This window comes from Corvus brachyrhynchos, unplaced genomic scaffold, assembly GCF_000691975.1.
Source record: "Corvus brachyrhynchos isolate BGI_N302 unplaced genomic scaffold, ASM69197v1 scaffold14, whole genome shotgun sequence".
NCBI classification, from domain to species: domain Eukaryota; kingdom Metazoa; phylum Chordata; class Aves; order Passeriformes; family Corvidae; genus Corvus; species Corvus brachyrhynchos.
The window spans coordinates 11928877-11947017 of NW_008239110.1; positions in this window are offsets into that span (position 1 = coordinate 11928877).

Sequence of the window (18141 nt, forward strand, 5' to 3'; positions counted from 1 at the left end):
TTACTCTAAGTTCTAGTGCCCATGCTTATTATCTGGTGACTGTTCCATTATTATTCACAGTGGTGGTGATTTGAGACCTGCTCGCCAGACATCCAGATTTGAATTGAAGGGTGAAGAATTGTCAGCTATCTGGATTGAAGTGCATCAGGCCTGAATATGTCCCATTAGGCTCTAACTCAAATCAACACCAACACAGCTTGCATTCAGGAGAATGTAGGGTTCCCTGTTCTTGACAGGAACCTAACTCCCTCAACAATATTTAAAAATTTGGAAGGGATCAGGATTAGTGTTGCACATGCTTGGTTCTGTAAGAGATTTACTTTGAGAAAGGGCTTCCCTTGAAAGCTAAAATCCATTCTACCTCAAATCAGCATAAACTTGTGTTTCAGTATGTCATGCATATGCATTTCATAAAGTGCATCATATCCTGTTTGGTGCATAATCAAGCTGGTTTATAAACACAGAAATATCAGTATTTTTGATTATTATGGGAAAAGGTTGTTAACTTACTGAAAAATGTTCTTAAGAATAAAAGATACAGATAATTTCCATGACAGAATAGTACTTAAATTTACAAACTATTGCTTATGAAGTTTAAGAACAGGCATTTTAGAAAAAACAAATAAGAACTATATTTTTCCTCAAAAAATGCTCATGAGCATCTTTTGAAATTTATAAACACTAGGGCAAAATTGTAAAGATTATATATCACTGATAGTATTTTTTCACATCATTATTCATTTTTACTTTACATCTTAGTTACAAGTGCCCCTAATTACTATAATAAAATCTACTTTACTTGCTTGTAAACATATCCTGTTAGATATTAAGAAAATAATTCTGAAATAATTATTACAACTCTTTGTATGCTGAGCTAGTTACTCACAACAGTTTATCCGCTTTCACATAAATCCATGTTTTGAACATTAAAAGTTTCACGATTTGTAGGACTAGAACTACATAAAGCTAAATAAATATTTCCAACGCTTAGAAAGGAAAGTAATAAAACAAATCATTTGAATATCAAGAGTTACTCCACAAAGAATTTTTTAGAGTCAAAGAGTGTGACAAAGCAATGTGCTGTCTCTGGAGCAGAAAACCTGAAGGGCAAGAAAAGGAATTCCCTTCAAGTCTTCGTCCACTTAGACTGAGCTTGGTGATTAGAGCCTCAGTCCAGCAGGTGCATTCTTGGCTTTGAATATTCGAGCCCTGTCTTTGAGATCAGCTTTCCCTTGATCAGTCTTGCCACACGCTCTACCAGCCAAATACAGAAACAACTTCCATGAGGAATTTTTGCTATCTAGTTTTTTGTGCATACCATAATGTTCAGGGAATTTTAGAATGAAAATCAGTCAGAGAAATAAAAAGAATTAAATCTTTTAGGGGCCCGCTTCCCAGCCTATGTTTAGTCAAACAGTTTGTCAGTATTTCACAGGAGGATAAAAGTTTTTTGATTTTGTTTTAATCAGGAGTATCATTTCTCCACAGTTAAATTATCCATGCCATTCTCTAACATCATTCAGGTATGATATTCTTAGGGCTTAATCTTAGTCTAAAGTTATTTGGTTGGGTTTTTTTTTTCTTGCCAAGCTTATCAGAACCAGTTGAATTATTTGGGACTGAAAATCCGAAAAACACAATAAAGTTTCTAGGAATAATAACACCTTAATCTTTTGGAATCTAAAAACCTGTGAGCCCTTGAAACTTAGTTTTCAAAACAAACTTCAAATAAAATAATTCGAAAAATTCTAAAATAATAAAGTAATTATAATATTTATGAAAAGTCCAGTTTATCTTTAAAGCACCCTCATTTCTTCTAAAGTACTTTAGGAAGTATACCTGTGCCATTTCTAGTTCCAGGTTTCTGCATAGTAACTTGAGGATAACCTTTCCTTTTCTAAAACCAGAGCACTGTTTTAAAGATCTCCCGTAATTAATAAACCCCAACTCTGTCTTCCTATAGGCTGTGCAGCTGGTTTCTGCACTGTTTGCCACAGAAGCTTTTTTGATGCTGGACTACATGTAACTACTTAATGACTACCTACAGACTATCTTGGGAAATTTCCTGGGGAAAGAGGTCATATGCTAGTTCCACACTTTTATTTTCTAAATCATATCAGCCCTCATAAAGATATCTTAAACCTCGAACACTTGATTTATTTCAGGGTAAAATAATTTGCCTTTCTGAACCTTTTTTTCTAAGCCAGAGCTTCTGCTGCAGCACAAATGGGTCCATCATAGTTGCAAGCAGCTCTCAATTTGGCATGCACCAAAAACAGAGTGCAAGGCCAACTAGATATTGAGAAGTAAGTGACTGATTCTACCCCATGTAGCTGTCATACAGTGTATTCTCTGGAGAGATGTCAAATTTGCCAGAGCAGGAATTGTAATAAAAATAGGCTCAGATCATGTCCTGCAGATACAGTGGAAAAAGCCTTGATGCTCAAAGATAAATCTCTATAATATACTAATGTTAAAGAACACCTTCAGGATCACATGTAACCCATATATGTAAAGGGGAAGAATACTAACTTGTGCTTGCCTGGGTGGAAAGCCACTCTAATGAAACAGTGATTTCTATTATTGCTCATAACTATGCTATTTAAATTCACAGATAAATGCAGACTTCCAGTTTAAATTATAACCTACTTGACATGCACAAGAATATGATACTTGTGCTCTAAAATAAAATTCTTGGAGTAAAAAGACTGTGGCACAATTCTTCCTCTATTTTTGAGAAACCAGAACATCTAAGTCTAGTAAAAGATGTATTTGATATTTATCAAAGTATGGAAACTACTGGAAAATCTGTACACAACCGTTTTTCCGTTAAAAGAGTATTTTAATTCTTCATGCAAGAAATTAATATTTATTTGATAATAATACATAATTCAGCTGCTCAACTCTCATCTAACATCACTCAGGGATAAAAGTGCCTGATTCAGAAATACTGCCCACCACTTAAACTCATTTTTCATCACAAAACAGTTCTTTCAGAATTATCAGTCAGCCTTACAGGATTATCATGCACTTCTCTTTGTGTTTGGTTTGTAAATTGCCTTCCATTTATTTTCCTTTGCAGTCATGAAGAATTAAGGAAACTATACTACTGCCTATTTGTGATTCTAGTCCTCAATTACTTTAGCTAGTCCATAAATATGTAGTTAAATTGACTGAATATTTCTTGTTGGGTTTTTTGTAAATACTTTGTTGCCAACAGCTGCAGAGTTCAAATCAGTGTGCAGGTTCATGCCCTCTGTGGTAGGAAAAAGAAAAATTCATTTCAATGGGAGTGCATAATGGTATTTACTTCTATGCTAGACCTCCCCTTGGAGAAAGAAAAATATAATTCCAAACTGAACCTGAGAGAACTTGCTTAGCCTTGTCAGATAGTAGTATTTAGGAAAAAAATATCAGTGAACATACACTAAAAAGAATATTAAGATGCTTATTTTCAATGGCTTTTCTTATGAAAATATGAGGGACTTCTTGTTTTTACATATTACACCATCAGTAGGCTATCAATGCCTTCATTTATGAGATGTTTTAAATGTATTTCTTTTTTATTAACAAGGTTTACAGGTGATTATACCTCTGCACCCGTGTATAAATAAAAATTCACTTCTATGTGTATATCTTAGAATTTCTATAATGTGCTACGTAGCCCATTTCTGTCTTCCTCAGTATCAGGTACCCATGCCAAAGAAACAAATGCTATGCCAAACACCAAGTAATTTAAAAACCAATTTATACTAAATTACTTTAAATATTTTATGGAATGTGCCATTGAAAACATGTTCTTCTCTCACATAATTTTTATAAAAATAAAAGAGAGAAAAGAAAGCCATATGCAAAAAAGATGCATTTTTACTCATGAGAGATTAGTTCTGCATCTCCAAGTATTTCCATATTTGAGAAACTAAGTATGAAAAATATAACGGGTTTGACATGGCTGAAGAGAAAAATACTATCCTCTGTTTGAATTCCTTCAGCTTCTGCATTTTATTCCTTCTTAATGAGCACAATTCTGAAGTTGCCTTCACCAGATACTAGTCCTGGACTAGAGGAGTAAGCCAAACAAAATTTCATTCTAGGAAAGGACCAAAATAAACTACCAGCATTGAGTTTGATAGAGAGATGATACAGAATCCTACTGAGAAACCTCTTTAACTGACCGCCAGCACTTCAAAGAATCAGTAATTCTAATAGTATAGATCTAATTTAGAATATAGATGACATGGTTATTTTTTGGTTTGGCACGATATCAGAACATTAGTGAGACTGAACATCCTTCTTTTTGAAAGGCAGTTTCAGATCTCCAGTTCAACCTGAATCACCTAGATAAAACTGTTTTACAATGCTGTTAGAACTTCTTACTGATACCAATTTCGTGTTATGTTTCATGGGATCATGTTATGATCCCAAGACAAGTGTACAGAAGAAGAACATAATACTAATTACGAGAAATTACATAATACTAATGTAATCAAGATTTGACATCCTAACAAGTGAAAAATCCACCTTAATAATTTTACATAACTTGTCCACCAAGTATCGCTCCATCACTATTATATAATGAATCAAAGATCTCTCTCTTTTCTTGGATCCTTTCAAATTCGTTGTGACATTTTCTATACATCCCAAACACTTCAGATAGGAACAGTGCCTCTGTACTCTGTACAGCAGTGCCTTTGGACTGCAGAATGTTACTTTTCAGTCTTGCATGCATATATTAAAAAAACAAAACCAAAAACAAACCACAGTGGTAACGAAGCAGTCATCCATGATTTACTTCTAAGATATTTCTTTCATTAATATTTCCTTTCATTTTTCTCCTCTGCAGCATTTAGTGACTCTGTCTCCACTTGAAAACTAAGATATTTTCACACAAAACCTACAAATTTAAACTTAAAATTCATGGATCAGCTTTAAAGAAATGCACAGAAAGTTATATTTCAAATCATTTGAGAAATTATACTTGTAATGTTTTCTGGTAAAATGACTGCTAAAAAGCAGGATTACATATCATAGAAGTAATTGATATATGTCTATGTTAATCCATTTTAGCATGACTTACTCCTCGTAGTTCCAAGGCAATAGATGTGTCTAATAAGGAAAGGAATTTCATGCATTATTATATGCAAAACTAATTTCATGCATTTTACTTCTCCACACTACTTGCAAGGTGTCTTGGGGTGACCTTATGATGTGTATCCCATATCGCTGCCTATGCCCAGAAATTAATTATTGGCCTTTCTATGCCTCTGAACTGAGCCTGAGAGGGGGAAGAAAAAACTGAGCAAAACTTTCTCAAAGCAGTTTGAAACTTGTTCAAGGTCACATAAAGATAGCAGGTTTTTTTTTCCAGCTGGGGCAGGGGGGAGCGAGGAAGCACCCGGCTGGCAGCTTTTCCAGTCAGCTTTTGGCCAGTTTTTTTCCAGTTCCTTGTTCTCTGGAGAGAGGCTGAGAGCTGAACTTTTCCTTCTCTGGAATTTCGGATTTTCTCCCTTTTCTACTGGACTGCCTGATTGCTGTAACATCAGAGCACATCGGGAGGACTTTCCACCGGGCACAGAGGGCCTGGCCCTGGGCCAAGCCCCAGCTCCGAGGAGACCAAAGGGAGGACTCGAACACTTTCCCAGGTTTTTCCTCTACAGCGAAAGATTTTACCATTTAACATTATTTTCCTTTCCCGTGTGCTTGTTAAATAAATAGTTTTATCTTCTTCACTTTCCTTCGAGGAAAATTTATTTTTTTTCCCGAATCTGGTGGGGGGAGGGGTGGTTGTGCCTTCTCTCAGAGTATATATATATTTCTAAATTTGGCCAAACCGGCACACAAGGAAAAGAAAGGGTTACGCATGGAAGGCCAGGTGTTAGAGCAAACCGTTTTTTACTGATGACAATTCCATTCTCTGCTAGCTCTTAGAATGTCTTGTGGAATCTTAATATTAGACATGAAGTCAATATACCACATCATCGAAAAATCTCTTTATTAAACCAAAAGAAAATTTACTTCAAATATTTTTCGGCTAAGTAGTTACAACACAAAGTAATCACATCCAGAGAGGTTTGTAATTCTAAGCATTGCTAGAGTAATTGAGGTTAGGAGGGACCTTAGAGGGTCTCTGGACCAACTTTCTGCCTTTAAAAGGCTCAGCTGTGAGGCCAGGCTTTGTCTGGTCAGGGCTGGAAAACCTCCAGTGATGGAGGCAGCACAGCTTCCCCTGGCAGCCTGCTGCTACACTGCCTGACTGTCCTCATGGAGAAAGTTTTTCCTTACATCCAGTTTGAACCTCTCTTGTTTCCATCTATGCCACTGTCAGAAATCTTTCTGCCATGCACCACTACAAGGCTCCATCTTCTTGATAACTCCCTTGTAGGTATTAGCACATTGCTGTTGGATCCCCCAAAGCCCTCTCATCTCCAGGCTGAACAAGCGCCAACAATGCATTTGCAAATCCATTCTGACTAGCTTCAAAAGAAAGCATTAGGAACAGGCACTAGCTTGCATTATTTATGGTTTTGGTTTTGGTTTTATTTAAGGGTTATCTGACATGTCCCTCCCTCCGGTTCCTTGCTTTTGCTAGGACTGGTAGAACTCTACTTTTGGCATGTGGCTATTGGGTTAACCAGCATTATATACTGCTCCAGCATTTATCCTGCAATCTTTAGTACATCTCATACTAGCTGACTCATCATCCTAAGTGATTCTCTCTTCCTAGCAAAGGACAATATCTAAAACAACAGATGATAGTCTTAAAATAATAAAATTAATAAAATAATAGTTTAATAAAACACAGCTATTGTCTGTGACTTTGCTTCTCTTAATTTAAGAACTGAGGTAATTCCATTGCTAGGGTGTGAGGAATGAGAGGACAAGGAGAGCAAAAATCAAAAGATGGATTGTTTTCAATTGTATCAAGTCTTATGGAAAGCTTTTTTCCTTTAATTCTGTCTGTGTGGGAGATGGGAAGATCTGGAAAGATGATGGGAAGAGTTCTTTCTCAGACAGATATCCTGTATGTGTAACACAGAAGAATGTTATACAACCAAAAGAAGTGCTTCCTTCCCAGATGTGCAGGATGATACCAAAGTGGAGCCTGACCAGGACAGCAGAAAAGCTTTCATATAAAGTCATCATGTAAGGTACTTGATGCCACTTTCTGTAGAGCTGTTGCTTCATAGTCCTGTATAATTGCTAGATAGCCCAGAATCCACAGGATTAAATTAGGCCTCTAAAATAAGGTTACCAAAATAAAATCTTTCTCATCAAGAAAGTATTGTCATAAACAATCCTCCACAACAGAGATACTGGAAGAGTCACCTGCTCTGCACTCTCTTGGCAACAGAAAAGTGCAGGACAAAGCTAATAATGTTTTTCTAACATATTAAATATTGTATTGGTGCACTATGAAACCAGTTACAGCGTGATGTAAACTTTCTCCCTTATTTTTATAAGGTTTTGGCACAGGAAATTCATAGTAGCAATATCACCACAAAGTAGCTGGGATCTCTCTGATAGCTTTGGCTGAGACACCTTGTCAGCCTCATGTTGCTAATTCCCATAGAAGCAAGAATTAATTCACTTAAGGATGTGAAGAACTGTTGTTGACTAACAAAGTGTCCACTTCAAACATTTGCAGTGATAAAAACCCCTCAAGTTTTTTCAAGGTAATATTACAATATTTTTCTAAAGTAATTGTGTCATTTGGCTGTCTCTTCCTGCTATAAAACTTATTTACCACTTTCAAATTTCAGTCTTTCTTATGACTTGTCAGAGAATTTTTACTGCTGCTCTGTGGTGAATATATAGGATGAAACTAGGTCACTTCAGTAACCTGGGGCTGTCTTTGCTCTGTCTCAGTGAGCATTGTTGGTCCATGGTGAATGAATTATTTCTTTCCTTGACTGACAAGAGAAGAAATTATTTTAGGAAATTTTATGCCCATTTTAGACTGGTTATATATTAATATGTAGACCACCAAGGCTTTGAAGACTGGAGCAGAATACAGTGGGCATTGCTCAGTGAAGACTACATGGGAGAGCCCCAGAAAGGTCAATCTTTGCTCTACATTTGTATCATTTTTATGTGAGCAGAAGTAGACAGATCTTGAACCCAGGTGCCACAGAGGTGGAGATAACACTGGGGTTCATCTCTCCTGACAATGAACAGTGATATGACAGCCATCAGGAAGGCAAAAGGAAGGAAATTGAATAAATTTTTAGCCAGAATGAGCTCTTTGCCCGTGACACCCATGAACAATATTTTATATTCTGCATAGAAGAAATGATGGCACCCTGGGTTACAGAACTGACTTCATCTAGAAAACAATTATATTGTGTCCCCACAGGACTTCAGCACTGGATTGTACCTGAAGCCAGCAGTTTAGGAAACAGCCTAATCTGTAACACTTATCGATGACAGTGACTACTATGAGCAAAAGTAACCTTTCGCTATTCTTGACACTGGTTTCCTTCATGAAGCCCCACATTAGGGTTTCAGTGCTTATTTTCAAACTGCTTACATTCATAAGATGCTTGTGGCTATGAAAGTTCTCAGCCAGATTTAAAATAAAACTGCAAGAGACTTTGTTTAGTGCCATGGCTAAAGCTTAGTGCTCCCTCCAGCCTCCCATGGGAGGCCCGTGCTTCTGGCAGGGACTTGCAGACCTGTGGAGAGAGGTGCCAATGCTGAAGCTGGTTTCCTGATTAGGACTTGTTACCCCATGGGAGACCCATGCTGGAGCAGCCTGTCCTTGAAGGACTGCACCCCATGGAAGAGTGACCCATGTTACAGCAGTGTGTGGAGGGCTGTGCCTGTGGCATGGACTCACACTGGAGTAGTCCATGGAGAACGGTCTCCTGTGGGAGGAGACCCATGGGGAAGGACTCCTCACCCTGGGCAGTGGGAGTAGCAACCTGTGGGGAGCTGACCATAACCCCCATTCCCTGTCTCCCTGTGTGACTGACGGGGGCGGTAGAACTGGGAAGGAGTGAGGGTTGGGGTGCAGATGTTTTTGAGGTCTTATTTTACTTCTCATTATCCTGCTCTGATTTTGTTAGTAATACATTCAATTCATGTCTCTAATTCAAGTCTGTTTTGCCCATGACAGTATTCAGTGAGTGAACTTGCTCCATCCTTATCTCAACACGTGAACCCTTTGTTGTATTTTCTCTCCCCTGTCCAGCTGTGGAGGGGAGTGATAGGGTGGCTTTGGTGCGTGCCTGGCATCCAGCCAGGGTCATCCCACTACAGTGGGAATCCTGCAAATGCCTGTGTGCTATGGATAACACTTCCCAAATGTGATGGCCATAAGGGCTGAAACGAAGTCCCTGTCCAGTCATGACTTGCTTACTCCAGCAAAATCCTTTCCAGCACCTCTTGTTTCTAAACAGTAACCACCAGGTCCATCTGAAATCAGAAAGAAGTGGCAAGACAGTGAAAAGAAGAGAAAGGAAATTTTTATGAATTCAGGACTGTATCTCCCTCTGAACTGAGGCATCCCACACAGTTTTAGCACAAACAATTGAAGGCTTCCAAAATTTGTTCTTTGATTGCTCATTGCTGTAGTACACTACAATTTAGTTTGTTCAGTCATTGCTAAAGCCATCCACCCACTTACAGCCATTCTTATAGAAAATAGTGTCCTTGCCCACTGATGCACATAATTTGTATCTTCTGATAATTGTACATCTGATGCATGGAGAGAAGACAACAATAGTTAAGGGCTTCAACTTGATTTCTGACATACTGCTGAAATAAAGGGGCAATGGCTTTAGTTAGTGTGTGCATACATTTTGCCTGGACAATAAAAAAGCAAATTGAAAGCTTCAATTGCACTATTCAGTAGAGTCAGTAATGTTCTGAGTTAATGAGTGACTGAAATGCCATCAAATGGACATAGATAAGCAGTCACAGGCATAATGATTTTGCCTGTAAGTAACTTGCAACTTGTTTAAAACTAAAAGTTAAAAAGCATGTCAGACTGTAGAGATGCAGTTAAGAAGCCCAAACTGCAAAATAAAATGCGGCATGAAATAACCTTAACAAATGTATTTTCTTGTTAAAAGGAACATTAGTTTCTATTTGGTAATAGTATAAGACTTCAAAAATTATGTGTTACTTATGCATTTTTATCTGTTCATCAAACTAATGAAGCACACAGTTACAAAAAAGAGACTTGTTCAAGCATTTGGAATTCAGATGCTTAGAGAAAGAAGGGAGAAACAGAACTATAAATCACAGGGGTTCGGAGGCTTGGGAGAAGTTTCTGGGAACTTCGGGAAGTACCTAGTGACTTTTGCAAAGCAAATTAAAAATCTGAGGAATTGAGAGAAAGAATGTCAAAATGAAGCTCCAGAATGATGGAGTTATATATTTTAATGTCTACCTATATCAACATGGACTACTTCTGTGTTCTATATTCAGCTGACATGGCTGAGGATAAAGCGAGCTGTGTCTCCATCTCTCCACACAGCTGCCTGACCACCAGCTTGTGCCTTGCTTGGGGGCTGCCTCTGGGCAGAATAAGGAGGTGTCCCTGACACTGTGCTCACTTGTCAGCTGCGTTGGGGTGAATCCAATTCCTGCAAGCCACAGGTAGCTCCAGCCAGCCTGAGTTCATGTGTGTAAGTTTGAAGTGTACAGACCTACACCTCAGAGCTGCCTTTGGCAACAGGGGAAAAAGTTTTTACTAGAAAGTCCTTTGCATCTTTACATGGAAGGATATATTGTATGTTTACACAGATATCAAGAAAAACACATCCTGTTGTCAGTATGTATAATCATGTACCCTTTGATTTATGCACATTCCATTAAGTCACCTATTTGTGCAAGTTAGTTTCACAGTTCACTGCCTAACCTCTTGCTTTTTTACTTAAGGAGTGTTGTATAGCTAACCCAAAATGAATATGTGGTACTTAGGCTGTGTTAACGTTATTTAAATATATTCTTGAGGAATGAAATTGAGAGTAATACAGCTAAGTAACAAGAAGTACACTGGACCATTAACGCAGTGAAGTCAGTATAGGTATACAGGATTAAGTAATCAGTATAAAATGCCTCAAGTATGCTTACAGTTACAACAAATGCATAGCTGCATTATTTTACAAATGCCATGCAGCCATATCTTCTAAAACTGCATTTTAATGTAGAAGCTAAAATGGACTTTTTGGTGCTTCTAAATTTTAGACAATGGATGTTAAAAAATATTCAAAATATATTCCTTGCATATGACAGTAGGGTACTACTTCAATATGTAGCTTTCTGATGAACTCTACTCACAGAGTTCTTGCTGTGGAGGCCATACTTTTTAATGAAAAAAATACAACACAAGTCACCGTTCACAGCAATACCTCCCAGCGTGTTCCTGCCTTTCCAAGCTCTCACCCCAGTCTCTGGGACATTAATGCTGTCATCCACCGAGCAACGTGACAGGAAGAGGGGAGGTTTTGTTGTCCTGGGAGGGAAAGTGTTCTGTGACCTGTGTACCTTCCTGCAGACTGCAGGCCTGGCTGTGTTTCTGACTCACTGTCTGTAGGCAAAAAAATTAGGCGCACCCTTGAACATACAAGTGCTGACAGCTACAAACAAGGCACTTTTTTCCAAAAAATCTGTCTTGTGAGCAGTGTGGCTTCCAGGTACTGTAAGGCTTCCTTTTAAAAAGTGCCAATGGACATGCATAAACATGCTTATGCTAAACATACATGAATAAATTGCATATACAGTAAGTTAACTGTAAATAAGCACAAAACAGAAAGAAATGAAAAGGGAAAATGTGTCTTTCTGGCATGAAATAATGTTGGGGAGTGAATCTGATATGTTTATGTGTTTCTAAGGGATCTAAGCATTTTGCTGGAAAAGCATGTAAGATATACTGAATTTTAAGAGAAAATATTTTCTTTGTATTTACTGCCTCATACATACTAAACCACATCTTCCCCTGAGGCTGTTTTATTTATAAATTCATAGTTATAATTTCCATCGAGTTACTCTGAAAAAATTACAAGACACAGTAAGAATAATTAAATAAAAATACAGTAATTTTTACAGGAAATACAGTGAAATAATACCTGCAATTGCCTTATAAGCTACCCAGTCTCACAGACTGTATTCAGAATATAAATAACACTGAAATTACAAATGTGGGAGTATCAGACTTTATCTTTTTTCAAAACATATTCCCTGGGGAAGGCATGTGCTGCCCTTCTGCTGCTCTTCACAGCCAGGGATACCTGTGCTTAAACCCATTAATTGGTGTCGTAATGAGGCTCTGATGAAGAGCCTGGGGGCCTCAGAAGGAACCAGTTGTTTTGTTTTCAAGGAAATTTTCTCAGAAGTCTGTGTCGACCCAGAAAAAAAGTAATTGCATTTTTGCATCTGCAAATATGTAAGCAGGAACCTGTTTTGTCTACCTATAATCTGTTATGTGTGACAACTGTGGCACAGGTCTGTGTGTATGCTGTGTGTGTCATGATACCTTTCCTTCCACCATTTTTAGGTTGGCATTTCTCAACTGCCGTGTCAGGGGTGCGCATGCTGCAAATGAGGTGACCGAGGGTCAAAGACAAAAAGGGACAGAGGACTGACCCAGTAAGAACAAGACTGTAGTTTTTAACAGGTTTTTAACGGATTTATTATAATTTTTGAGGCATATTTTTTCCTTTATCATTAATTCCACTTAGGGTGCCCACTGCTTGGGTTTGTCCTAGTCGCTTGGGCTCTTGGTCAGGGCACTACAAACACAGACACACATTCTCTTTTCCCACTGCTGCTACTGGAGCAGCATAGCCTGGCACAGGGACAGTGCAGTGCAGAGGCTTTGGATGTCCCTGCAAGATTTGCCAGAGGCCATCTGTCAGAGCCCAAAGAGGTAACAGCTGCACAGGGCAGGGTGGAAAATTTTGAAAGAGAGGGAGTACTGATAAGGAAAGAGGACAGCAATTTTTATCTGCCTAGGGCAGCAAAAAACCTTGCATCAGCTCTACGCAGTTTTAATATAGATTTTATTCTGGTTTTGTTTAGTTTTCCCAGGGAATGTTCTGATGTGTGTTTGCATTGCATCTGCTCACCTTATTCAGTTTAGGGAAAAGTATTCTAAGCAGAATACATTTTAGAGTTGCTTTTCAAAATGTGAAGCATATCAGCCTAATGAATAGCCTCTGGAAGAGTCCTGCACGCAAAAAGCCACATACACTGGTGCCTAGCAGTTGGAAGGCAGTATTTAGAGGAACTAAAAAGGTGCTAAAAAACATACCAGGAAAGGGATTAAAAAAAAAAAAAGTTGCCCTTATATACTGAGGGAAAGGTACATATCTGAAGATTGTCAGCATTCAGTGGGAAGGTTTGACAAAAGTTGTGCTTTTCATTCCTTACCAGAGCCCTAGTGTTTACTGAAAAAGCTCAAGTCTGTAACTTGCAGGATTATTATAGGATGTAAAACAAGACAGTGCAAGTTCAGTGTAGAGACATTATTGTTAATGATCTTCAAGAAACTGCAGTCTCACAGTACTGTCCAGTGAGTAAAAAGAGTTGTCCCTTTTGTAGTTCTATCAATTTGTTCAACTTCACGCAGATGGAAATAAAAGCAGATTTCCCCAAATGAACCTTAAAGATGTTCAAGATGCAGATTGGATTTTTCCTTGAATGTGCCATATCACACAGCGATGACAGAAGTCTACACTACCTGCAAAAATGCTAATGAAACTTCAGAGCTTCTTATTTCTCATTATCTACTCACTATGAGTCCTTCCTACAGCACTGCCACAGCTCTAATGGGAGGAGTAAGGCCTCCTTGCCTTTCTTTGGAGAGCTCATATGGAAGCTCTTCATAATCAAATATAAATACTTTTCCTGTTTTTTTTTCTTTTCTAGGCTCAGTGAGAGCTGCTTGCTCCCTATGGGAAGGTGAGCTGGGTCCTGAGGGTTACCCCAGTGCTAGCCGTGCCCTCATGGGCAGGTGTGTTTGACCACTGTAGGCAGAGCTGGGGGAATTAACAGGGTTCAGTGACAGCCCCTGAGATGGAAAGTGAGGAACCAGGGCCTGGGTCAGTCCAAGAGCTCCTGTCAGGAGCTAAAGAATAGTGGGCTGGGGGCAGGACCTGAGACAAGGCTGTGACGAAGGGTCCAAAGTTCATCCCAAGAGACAGGGCCGGAGACTGGAAACAAGCTGCAGCATATGACCACAGAGGCCATCCAGGAAGAAATGGGTCCATGGGCATCCAGGTGGCAGGGCCAGAGACAGAGGTGGGAGATTGGCACTGCTTCCACAACACCCAGGCAGGGATTGCCAGCCCCCACGCCAGGCTGAAATGGGGCTTCTGGGCCCATGGGCAGGAGTGGAGAAAGACCTCAGGTCCATTATAACTTATGGGTTCCCACAGGACCCTGGTATTTCCAAAGGAAATCTTCTTGAATTGTTCTTCCCATCACTCTCAGTAGCCACCCAAAAGACATGGCTGCTCTTGTCTTTCACCCTCCTCCTGTTACAGAAGCAGCACTGACATGGTCAGACAGAGCTCCCAAGTCTCGGTTCCTGATGGACTCTATCCTCAGAAGTTATGCTGAGGCAAGATACCAAGAAAAATTGGATTAAAAGCAGAAAGCTTATTTGGGAAGCAGCAACCCCAAAGTCCTGCTGTGTTTCTACCAGCATGCTTTCTTTTCATTTGGGAAGAGAAAAATAGGCTGTTGCACCAATTTTCAGAGAGTCACTGGGTTTCAGATTTAGTATGAAATCCTCACTGCACTAACTTCAGCAGCAGTTCTGAGATTGACTTGAATATTTTTTTCCACCTGTTATCTTCTTATACTTAACAGGATGTATTTGGTGCTGAGGAAGCTGCAAAGAAACCATGCATAAGTGCTGAGAATCAGCCCATAGGCCTGTTTCTCAGATGATGGGTTTAAAGCTCTGTTAAATGATTTCTGAAATCAAACTGGATTTTCAATGCACAAATTGCATTTTTATAATGCTTTGCATCATGGGTAAGGCACACTAAGGCTCCTGTGATCTCTTGGCCATCAAGAAAGAAAAGACAATAAACCTAAAGGAAGTTTAAATAGAAATACTCATTGTGCTAGGGAAAATTATAGGTGTGTACATAAGAGGGAAAGGAAGGAGCTGAGGTAAAAGGGAATGGAAAAAAAAATAAAGAAACGTGATCAAATAACCTACAACAATTAACTTTGCTAATAGTTACCTTTAACTAGTACCTAATGGTTTAGGAGAGAGTGGATATATGTCTTAAATCTGTATAGGCCTGTCTGAATATGAAAAAAACCTATATTCAACAGCATTGACAAATAGAAGTTGGCCTGCCTTTCAGTGATACATGAACTCAGGGCTCCCCCTTTATGAGAGGATAACAAAAAAGAGTCTTAAATTTCCGTTGTGGGTTAAAATATGAGACCTGATTTGATTAGTGTTTACAGCTACATTGTCTCACTGCTCCTTTGTTTTAGTGATGGACTGAATGTTGCATCTCTACTACCATAAGTTGTCTCAGAAAAGTACAGAAACAAAAAGGCAGATGTTGAAATGATGAGACAAGCATGTCCTCATAGCCCAAGGCCATGAACCAATTTCATATATTCACTCATATATAGTCTAGGAAAGCACAGTTTAGGCTGCATCCTGGGGTGAAACGTCTCCTTGTTCTTCAAGAACACCTTTTCACTAATGTACCCACTGAGCTGCTGGGTTTAGACACATTCAGATCATCCTCGTGCTCTGTTCCAAGGGTCCTGCCAGTGGTACATGTAGCACCTCCCCAGCTCAGTGATTTCTGTACAAGCCCATCCCTCGCTGTGGTCCATGCATTCTGTCACACCATCTGTTTCCCCTGTGAGGCCAGATGTGGATTGTCTCCCTTGGTCTGCTCCCAGTGTGCAGATGTTGAGGCCAGTCTTCTGGCCAGAAATTTTGCTGGCTCCATTTTGATTATTATTTATCTCAGTAACAGTGTCCTCAGTAGATGTCCCCCAATTGTTTTGAATTAAGTAATGAGGCAAGGACACATAAGTGTCCTGTTCTACCAGACTTTCTTCCTTCTGCTGCTGACTGCAGAGCTGCAGGGACTGCTAGAGGGCCTGGCAGAAGGCAGGGAGAATCTACAGCCCATGCTCTCTGTCATTTTTTCTGTGACTTTACGCAAGTGATTGGCACCTTCACTGGGAGAGCTGTCAACTCTCATCATCCTCTGACATTGGGATGTTTCTAAAAAATTCTGCATGTTTCTGTGAGCTGTGTCACCTTCTAATTTAGCAAATGTGCTCTTCTTTTAAAATAGTTTTATTTCTAATATGCTAGAAAATGTTTTTTCTTCTTTGCATATGGATCAAAGATTACCAGGGTGAGGCTACAGATATATTTGAGGGTTTGCTGCCATCTGCAGTTGAAATCTAATATTAATACCAGTTTACATGAGTGAATCTTCCCTGTCTTCAAAGACTTCAAAATCTCAGCAAGCAACAAAACATACAAGGATGAACTGTCATTCGGTTTTGACTACTGAGTTCCTACTCCGGCAGAAGGAAGGAGAAGTTAAATTTATTTAACTCCTTCTGGCTGTAAAGTTCACTGACAATCTGGATAGAGAGTAAACTCTGGTAGTCATCTCTTCAGCTCTCCTTTTGGTCAATTTGTTCAGTTTCTAGTCTGTACACACTCAAGACACAATCCCACTGTTTAAACTTTGAGAGAGAACTTTTCAGAAACCTTTCAGCCTTAACACAGAACTTGACTGGTTTGGGAGTGAGTTGACCATCTGCATCTTCTGAACTGGATTATCTTCTTGTTTCATCTCTAAAAGAAAGACAGCTGCTGATGTAAGATATCTCTTCCCACACGACTGTATTGGAGTTTATCATTGAGATATATGGTGGATTGTAGTATAGAAGAGAAAGGCATTAAAGCTTGCTGTGTAGAACAAAATAAGAAAAGTAACTTCAACAAAATTTACCTCTACAGTACTGAAATCATTCTAGGCACCAAAATATCCTGAAAAATTTAAATGTTTGAGAAAATTAGAAAAAACCTAAGCAAATACCCCCCAAAAAACAAACCAACCAACCACAAACCAACAAAAAAACCCTAAACCACCCCAACATGACTTAATATTTCTAAATATTTAATGATTTGGTAAATAATGCATATAAAATAGTAGGAGAGTAACTCATGAAGTTCTTCACACATCCTGCAAATAATTACAAAAACATGTAAATAATTACATAAAAGAACGGGAATGGCACAAGGGGAGTGAGTAGATGTATTCAATTGTTGTTTCATTAACAGTTTTGTATTTTTTTTTTTCAAATTAATCTAGTCAGGCAACTTTATTGAGGTCTTAGTGTAAGAAATTATTTTTGACTCTCTGCATAAGAAAGCAAAGTATTAATTTCTATAATGTTTAAAAGTCCTTCCTGCACTCCACTAAAGGAACTGCATCCCATTTTACAGGTATTAGTTCTAACTCCTCTATTACAGCACATTTACCAACTAAAAATCTCTTTACTCATAAGGATGTAATAAGACAATCTCTTCTGATTTTCCTGTCTCTACAAACCATAGCAAAATTAAGAAGTATTATACCTGATCCTCAAGGACCATAAATCACTGTATCTCCTTGAAGCCAATGGAGCAGCATGGATTTGTAGAAACAGAAGATCTAGCCCTAGATTTTAAGTGTTTCATAAACACTTAAACTGAGAGATATGAATGATGATTCAAATGATAGTTTGCCTTCTGCATATTATAGTTTATGTTCTTTTGTCCAATTTGCAGTACCTAAAGTATCAACAAATATAATAAAGTACAATATAACACTGAACAGCATGAAGTACCTCAAATTACTATAGTTAAATCATTGAGTGAACTGCCAGCTTGTTTTTGCAGTCACAAAAAAAGCAATGTCTTAATCTCTTCTGACAAATGGATATTGTTACTTATGCAGATGGTGAGTAGATGAAACATGAGTGCTCAAATTTTGCCAGCGTATCTTTTCCAAAAGAATGCTTAACAGAGCAATCCTAAAGTTCACATAATAAAAAACCATTTCTGTGCTGACATCTGGGTCAGGAATTGTAACCACTGTCAATCCAGTTTCAACAAATTGTCTGTATGGTTGAGGCTTTGTAAGT